The 9,022-nt window shown below is 42.5% G+C and overlaps 1 protein-coding gene across 5 annotated transcripts in view; it reads right to left on the reverse strand.

Annotated features, from left to right (window-relative positions):
* ELF2 (E74 like ETS transcription factor 2) overlaps window positions 1-8,577 on the reverse strand; it is a 107,988-nt gene extending 99,411 nt beyond the window's left edge. For 2 of the 5 annotated variants that reach the window (XM_064585077.1, XM_064585076.1), the window contains exon 1: window positions 8,438-8,567. The gene's annotated coding sequence lies outside the window, so the exon portion shown is untranslated. Of the gene's footprint in view, window positions 1-8,437 lie in introns of all 5 variants that reach the window. The other 3 variants (XM_045880430.3, XM_045880429.3, XM_045880435.3) reach the window with 2 other exon arrangements.
* Between the last annotated feature and the right edge of the window lie 445 nt (window positions 8,578-9,022).

Raw genomic sequence — 9,022 nt, forward strand, 5'->3', positions numbered from 1 at the left:
CATGTCGGTCTCCCTGCTCAGCAGGGAGTCTGTTTCTCCCTCTCTCTGTCCTCCTTCTCTCCCTGCTCATTCTCTCCCTTTCTCTCTCAAGCAAGTAAATAAAATCTTTTTAAAAATATAAATAAATAGGGGCGCCTGGGTACCTCAGTCATTAAGCGTCTGCCTTTGGCTCAGGTCATGATCCCAGAGTCCTGGGATCCAGCCCCCACATTGGGCTCCTGCTCAGCGGGAAGCCTGCTTCTCCCTCTCCCACTCCCCCTGCTTGTGTTCCCTCTCTCGCTGTGTCTCTGTCAAATAAATAAATAAAATCTTTAAAAATATAAATAAATAAATAAATAAATAAATAAATAAATAAATAGCAGAACATAAAAAATGCATAGGATGCAGCTAACACAGTGTCAGAAAGGAAATTTAGAGCCTTAAATGCCTGTATCGCTAAGGAAGAAAGATCTCAAATCAATAGCCTACACTTCTACCTTAAGAAGCTAGAAGAAGGCAAACTAAACCCAAAGCAACCAATAGGATGGAAATTATATAAGTTAAAACGGAAATCAGTGAAATAGAAAACAGAAAATGGGGGGGAAAATCAATTAAACCAAACCTGTTTCTTTGAAAATAGCAGCAAAATTGACAAACCTTTAGCTAGAATGACCAAGTAGAAAAGAAAGAATACACATGCTACCAAAATTAAGAATGAAAAAGGGACATCACTACCTACACTAGTAAAATTAAAAGCACATATAAGAATACTATGAACTATTTGCCAAAAATATTAAATAGCTTAGGTGAAATGGACAAATCCCAAGAAATGCAATTACTGAAACTAACTCAAAAATAAGCAGAAAATGTGAACAGACCTATAACAAATAAAGAAATTGAATTAGCAATTTAAAAATTTTCCAGGGGCACCTGGGTGGCTCAGTCGTTGGGCGTCTGCCTTCGGCTCAGGTCATGATCCCAGGGTCCTGGGATCGAGCCCTGCATCAGGCTCCCTGCTCTGCAGGAGGCCTGCTTCTCCCTCTCCCACTCTCCCTGCTTGTATTCCCTCTCTCACTGTCTCTCTCTGTCAAATAAATAGATAAAATCTTTTTAAAAATAAAAAATAAAAATTTTCCAAAGGAACAAAATCCAGGCCCACTTGCTTTCACTGGTAAATCCTATCAAATGTATTCCAAGAGATAATAACACCAGTCATTCACAAACTCTTACAGAAAATAAACGAGGAAACACTTCTCAATTCATTCTTTGAGGCTAGTATTACTATGTTACAAAATCCAAAGACATCACAAGGAAAAAAAAACTACAAACCAGTATCTTTCATAAATATAGACACAAAATGTTCAACTAAATATTAGCAAAGGAAAACCAGCAACTATAGTAAGAATTCTACAACATGACAAACAGATTTAACCTAGGACTAAGGCTGGTTTAATATCTGAGAATCAATTAATATAACACACAATATTAATGGAATAAAGGACAGGAACCACATGATCATCTCAGACATGGAGGTGATCAACCATACTGGTTTGTCCAGGACAGAGGAGTTTCCCAAAATGCAGGAATTTCAGTACTAAAACCAGAACAGTCTTAGGCAAACTGTGACAGTTGGTCATGCTAACAGATGCAGAAAAGGCATCTGACAAAATCTAATACCCATTCATGATAAAAATTCAGGAACAAACCAGGATTTAAAAGGAACCCTCTACCAAATACAGAGATTTGCTATACAACACTGTTGTTGTACTGCTGCAATAAACAATACTGCATTGTACACTTAAAAAGTTCAGAAAGTAGATTTCATGTTAAGTGTTCTTACCACAAAATAAAAAAAATTTAAGAATAAAATTTATACACTGAAATTACAAAACATCACTGAGAAAAATTAAAGATCAATAAATCAAGAGAAAGTTTCCTTGTTCATGTATTAGAAAACGCAATATTGCAAGATTTGTAATTCTCCCCAAACTGATCTACAGATTCAATGCATTCCCATCAAAATTCCAAGACTGCTTTCCAAACATTAATAAGATAATCTTAAAATTTTTATGTAGGGCCCAGAAGAGCCATAACTTTTAAAAACAAAAACAAAATTGGAGGGCTTACACTACCCAACTTCACAAATTACCACAGGGCACTATAATCAAGACAGAATAGTATTAGCTATCATAAAGACAGATACATAGATAATGGAACAGAATGCAGGCCAGAAATAAATCTTTACATTTATTATCAATGAAGAAATGGCATCTTTTCAACAAAGATATGTTATCTTTTCAGCAAATTGTTCTAAGACAATCAATATGCAACAGATGAATTTAGACTCTTACTTCATACCATACATAAAAATTAACTCAAAATACAACCCAAATCTAAGAGCAAAAACTATAAAACATCTATAAGAAAACAAAGAAGACCCTGAATTAGGCAAAGAGTTCTTACAACAAAAGCATGATCTATAAAAGAAAAATTTGGGAAATTAAATTCCAACAAAATTAAAATTTGGGGGGGCATCCAGCTGGCTCAGTTGGTGGAGCATGCGACTCTTGATTATGGGGTCATGAGTTCAAGCCCCACACTGGGCCTAGAGCGTACTTAAAAAATAAAAACTCTAAAAATATATATGTTTTAAAATGTTTGCACTTCAAAGGGCTCCAATAAAAAAATGAGAAAACAAGCCACAAACTGGGAAATAATATTTGCAAATCATCTATCTAATAAAGGGCTTGTATCCAGAATACATAAAGAATTCTTACAACTTGGGGGGGGCCTATGTGGCTCAGTCAATTAGGCATCTGACTCTCGATTTCAGCTCAGGTCATATCTCAGTTGATTTCAGCTCAGGTCATGATCTCAAGGATGTGAGACTGAGCCCCAGGTCAGGCTCCCCACTCAGTGGGGAGTCTGGTATTCTCTCTCTCCCTCACCCTTTGCCCCTCCCCCCGAAATAAATAAATAAATCTTTTTTAAAAAAAATAACTTTTACAACTCAATAATAAGATAGAAAATGGGCAAAAGATTTGAGTGGCTACTTCAACAAAAGGAATATATGAATGTCTAATAATTATATGAAAAAATGCTCAATGCCTTGAATCTTTAAGAAAATGTGAACTTAAACCACAATGAGTTAACCACTTCATACCTACTAGAATGGCTATAATAAAAATGATAAGAACCTTCATACCTACTAGAATGGCTATAATAAAAATGATAAGAACAAGTGTTGACAAGGATGTGAAGAAACTGGAACTCTCTTACACCGCTGTTAGAAATGTAAATATATGGGGCGCCCAGGTGGCTCAGTCAGTTAAGTGTCTGACTCTTGGTTTCAGCTCAGGTCATGATTTCAGGGTCATGGAATGAAGCCCCATGTTGGGCTCCCCACTCAGCAGAATAGAAAAAGTCTATTCCTAGTATCTACCCAAGAGAATGAAACCATATATTCACATAAAGACTTGTATTCAAATGTTCAAGCCGCATTATTTTCAACAGTCAAAACTGGAAACAATCCAAATGCCTATCAACTGGTCAATAATAAACAAAATGTGGTATATCCACACAATAGAATACTGTTCAGCAATAAAAAGAAACAAAGTACTGGTACATGCTATAATATGGATAAATCCCCAAAAAACATGATGCTAAGTGAAAAAAGCCTGATGCAAAAGACTACATATTGTATGATTCAGGGTGCCTGGGTGGCTTAGTTGGTTAAGCGACCAACTCTCGATTTCAGCTCATGTCATGATCTCAGGATCGTGAGGTTGAATCCCACAGAGGGCTCCACACTCAGCATGGAGTAGGCTTGAGATTCTCTCTCTCTCTGCCCCTCACCCCGCTTGCACGCACTCTCTCTCTCAGATAAGTGAATAAGTAAATAAGTAAAAGCTAAGACAACCATATATTGTATGGTTCCATTGCTATAAACTATCCAGAAAAGGCAAGTCCAGAGAGACAAAACACAGATCAGTGGTTGCCTGGGACTGGGTTGGGGGGGGCGGGGGAAGGGTTAACTGCAAACAGACTAGACGTACTTTTTGGAGGACACAGAAATGTTCTAAAAGTGGCTTATACGCTTAAACCAGTCCTGCTGTCAGTCTGCGGGAGTCAGGTATTGTGCATCTGACTTGAGCCTCTGCTGTCTATCCCCATGGTGAGGATGAGCTCTGCCTCTCCATCCCAGGCTATAGTACTTACAGGTGGCCTCCTGTTGGCCCAGTGTGGAGTCCGGCAACTTCATGCAGATAAGCTCTGCCCCTGCCCACCAGCAGGACCTGTCAGTCTGAGGAGATCCTGGGCTCTCCCCCTAGCCACCTGGGCGACCAGCTTCCCTCTTCCGTCTCTGGAGGAGTCTAGGGGGTATGTTGTCTCCCCAGTCCTCTCACAGACCTTCCTTTGCTGAATTAAAGTTTGTAAATGGTTTTAAAGATAAATAAACAAGCAAACAAACAAATATATCTGGCTTGTAATGATAGTGTAACAATTCTATATGTTTACTAAAAACAACTGAATTGTTTATATGGATAAGTAATATTCTATTGTACATATACACACCACCTCTTCTTTATCCATTCATCAGTCAATGGACATGTGGGCTCTTTCCATAATTTGGCTATTATTGATAATGCTGTTATAAACACTGGGGTGCATGTGCCCCTTCAAATCAGTATTTTTGTATCCTTTTGTATCCTTTGGGTAAATGCCTAGTAGTGCAATTGCTGGGTCTTTTTGGAGAAATGTCTATTTGGGTCCTCTGCCCATCTTTTAATTGGATTTTAATATATTGAGTTGTAAATTCTTCATATATTTTGGATTATTGATCTCCCTTACCAGTTACATCATTTACAAATATCTTCTCCCATTCAGCAGGTCCCCTTTTCATTTTGTTTATGGTCTCCTTCACTGAGCAGAAGCTTTTTAGTTTGATGTAGTCTTACTTATTTTTGCTTTGCTGCCCTTGCCTGAGAAGACAGATCCAAAAAAATATTGTTCAGACAAATGTCCAAAAGCTTACTGCCTATGTTTGCTTCTAGGACTTTGATGGTTTCTGGTTTTACATTTAAATCTTTAATCCATTTTGAGTTTTTATTTGTATATGGTATAAGAAAGTGGTCCAGGGGTACCTGCTGGCTCAATCAGTGAAGTATTTGGCTCTTGATTTCAGGGTCATGATTTCAGGCCCTATGTTGGGCACAGAGATTACTTTAAAAATAAATAAATAAAATTTTTTTTAAAAAAGTGGTCCAGTTTTACTCTTTTGCCATGTAGCTGTCCAGTTTTCCCAGCACCATTTATTGAAGAGACTATCTTTTCCCTGTTGTAGCTTCTTGCCTCCTTTGTCAAACATTAATAAGAATGGGTTTATTTCTGGGCTCTATTCTGTTCTATTGATCTGTGTCTGTTTTTGAGCCAGTACCATACCGCTTTGACGACTACTACAGCTTTGTAGCATAGTTTGAAATCAGGGAGCCTGATATCTTCAGCTTCGTTCTTCTTTCTCAAGATTGCTTTGGCTATACAGGCTCTTTTGTACACAAATAAAATTCTATACAAATTTTAGGATTACTTGTTCTACTTCTGTGAAAAATGCCACTGGAATTTTAATAGGGATTGCAATGAATCTGTAGACTGCTTCAGATAATATGAACATTTTAACATTAATTTTTCTAATCCATGAGTATGGTTTATCTTTCCATTTATTTGTATCATCTTCAATCTCTTTCATCAATGTCTTATAGTTTTCAGAGTAAGGCCTTTTAACTCCTTGGTTAAATCTACTCCTATTTTTTTTTTTTTTTGATGCAATTGTGAGTGGGATTGTTTTCTTAACCTCTTTCGGGTAGTTCATTATTAATGTATAGAAACGCAACAGGCTTATGCATATTAATTTTCTATGCTCTGTACATACCCAAGAGAAATGAAAACACATCCACAAAAAAATGTGTACAAAAATGTTCACAGCAGCACTGTTCATAATAGCTAAAAAGTGGAAACTCAAATGTCCACTTACTAACAAATAATGTGATATATCCATACAATAGAATATTACTCAGCAATAAAAATAATGACATAGGCTACAACATGAACTTTGAAAACATTGTGCTAAGTAAAAGAAACCAGTCATGAAAAATAACATATTGTATGATTCTACTTTTTTTTTTTTTTTTTTTAAGAGAGAGCAAGTGCCTGCTCAAGCAAGGAGGGTGGGGGGAGAGAATCCTAACCAGGCTCCACCCCCAGCTCAATCTCAGGACCCGAAGATCATGATCTAAGCCAAAATCCAGAGTTGGATGCTCAACCAACTGAGCCACCCAGGCACTCCTGTATGATTCCTCTCATAAAAAAATGTCCAAAATAGGTAAATCCATAGAGACAGAAAGATCAGTGGTTGCCTAGAGCTGGGGATCTTGGGGGGAAAAGGAGAGTAACCACTAATGGATACAGGATTCTTTTTCGGAATGATGAAAATGTCCTAAAATTGATTATGGTGATAGTTGCACAACTCTGTGAATATATTAAAAACCACTAAAATGTGCACTTTAAATTGGTGAATTGAATGGTATATGAATTATATCTCAATAAAACTGTTACAAAAACAAAACAAAACAAAACCTGGGTGTACAAAGCCATCAACACTGGTAGGCCTACCACATCCAAAGTTACCAATCTATTATTTAGGACAGAAAAATCTCAAAGTTATAAGTATCTTCCAATTATACTCTCATAATTTTGTATATGAGTATATATATCTGAAATTACAAGCAATGATTGAGTAACTCGTTAAGTCACTAACCTTAAAAAATAGGTTGTTATTAAATATTCAAATTTCAAATGCCCAAGATATTTCAGTTTTCTACTTCATGTGTTTATGAGGAGCTAGCTCCCTTATATTCATATGAACGCACTGCATAAACTGTATTGCACTACATATAAACTTTCATTATTCCTGAATTCCTTAAATGTAATTCAATAATTTCCAGGCTTATATAAAGTCATTTTTACCTTTTAAAGAAAGAAAAAAAAAAACTCCGAAACGCAACTACCCAATCCTACCTTAGTAAAGTATACGTTCTTCCGTGATTCTGGCACTATTCTGTGATTTATGGCACTAGGGAAAGCGCATAATTTACCTCTCTATAGTGACTCATAGGTAAAAAGAAAAGCAAATCTGATTATCAAACACAAGATTACTGTTATATCATCACCGAATTAAAATTTAAACCACACAACTGAAGTAAATGTTCACGAAGGGGGGAAATTTTACAGTTTTTGAATGAAGTGTTCCCCCCTCACTCATTTAAACTAGTACGAATAACTTAAAGAAAGGCTGTTCTGCAGCGAATCTAGGTCCTAGAAAGAGAGCCCAGGATGCTGGCACATAAGAAACATTAGAAACAGTGCAATCTGGATTACTCTTGGCCTTGTGGAATATTTTCTCTGTCCTTTAGTGACATGGAATTAAAATGCCCAACTGGAGCGGGGGCGTCGGGGGTGGGGGTACGGCTACTCTGCTCGCAAAGCTGCTCCGGCAGTCAGCACCAGCCCTAGCAGAGCCCTCACCGTTCCTTTCCCGCGCCCCCAAAACATCCAGTAGCACGGTCCCAAGGGGACAGCTTCTCCAAGAGAGGATCCAGAAGGCGGTCACTGGACGCGCGTTACAGAGCCCGTTTTTGTTTTGTTTAAAAAACAGATTCCTATCACAGCCAAGCCTCCCTACCCCCGGGGGAACTGGGGGAAGTGGCAGTAGGGGGCCGGCGTGGAAAGCGAGAATAAAAGGATAACCGAGTACAACCTGCCATGCAAGCTAGCCGCGGAAAGAAGGAAAGGTAAGAGGCGGCGATAAGGCCCGACGGGGAAGGAAACTGGTGTCCAGCCCTCCACGCCACCCGGGGCGGCCGGAGCCTCCCAGGTCCCGCCCCGAGCTCGCTGCCCTGCCCCGGCGCCGGCCGCAGCCTCCCGCCCTAGCAGACCCTCCCAGGACGCGCTTCCTCCGGAGCCGGACCCCCGCCCTGGCCTCCCCGCGGGATAAGGCGGGTCAGTTTCTGTCCGCTTCTCGGCAGAGGTGACTCGCGCGGAGATGTAAACACAGCGAGACCAGCTGCGCTCAGCCCATCCCCCCCCCCCCCGCCGGGGTCCGTAACCTCTTTCCTCAGCCCTGCCCCGCGCCTCGCGCTCCCCGCGGGCAGGCGAACAGCGCGCCTTCCCCTTTCTCCAAGTCCCGCTTCCCGACCGTTGCCCGGGGGCACTCAGCCCCCTTCCCCAGCTCCCAGCCGTTGTCACCGCCACAGCCTCCGGAAAACCCTCAGCAAACCCCGGAGCAAACAACACAGGCGCGGGGCGGGGGTGCGGAGGGAGGAGGCGGCACTCGGGACAGCGAGGCTTTATCGCCGCGCCCTCCGCGCTCCCTCCCACCAGCCTCGGCTGCCCGCGCTCTTACCTGCTCTCCGCGTCGCCTGGGAAGACCACGGCGTAGCTTTCCCTCCCGGCAGGGCCGCGGACTAGCACCGCCGCCGCCGTTGGCCGGGCGTCCCGAGGGAGCCAGGGCCTCCCCGGCAGCCCGAGCCGCTCCACTGGGAGAGGAGGAAACAAAACAGCGGCGAGCCGCCCCGCGCAGCGCCCCCCGCCCGCGCCGCCCCACCGATTCCCAACCGCCGAGGCGACGGCAGCGACACAGAGCCCGGCGCGGGGAGCAATGGTGGCCCCCGCCCTCGCCCCGCTCCCGGCCCCCTCCCTCCACCCCCCGCCTCGGCTCCTCCCCCTCGGCCTCCTGCCGCCGCCACCAGGACACTCGAGTCCGCCTCCCCCACCCCGCCCGCTCGGAGCGCTCCTCCCCTCCCCACGCGGCGAGGGGGGGCGGCACCGCCAGTCACCGCAGCGTCTGTCAAACCAGGGCCGGCTATTTATACCCCGCGGGGCCCCACCGCCCGCGGCCCCCACCAGCCCGCCAACCTGCCTCAGTGGCTCTCTCGACTCTCGCCCGCCCCTGAGCCCCCAACTTCTCCCAAACCCTCCATCTCAGGTA

The sequence above is a fragment of the Mirounga angustirostris genome, unplaced genomic scaffold (assembly GCF_029215605.1).
Source record: "Mirounga angustirostris isolate CCGP_5_RB_7025 unplaced genomic scaffold, mMirAng1.0.hap1 SCAF_2, whole genome shotgun sequence".
Taxonomy (NCBI): domain Eukaryota; kingdom Metazoa; phylum Chordata; class Mammalia; order Carnivora; family Phocidae; genus Mirounga; species Mirounga angustirostris.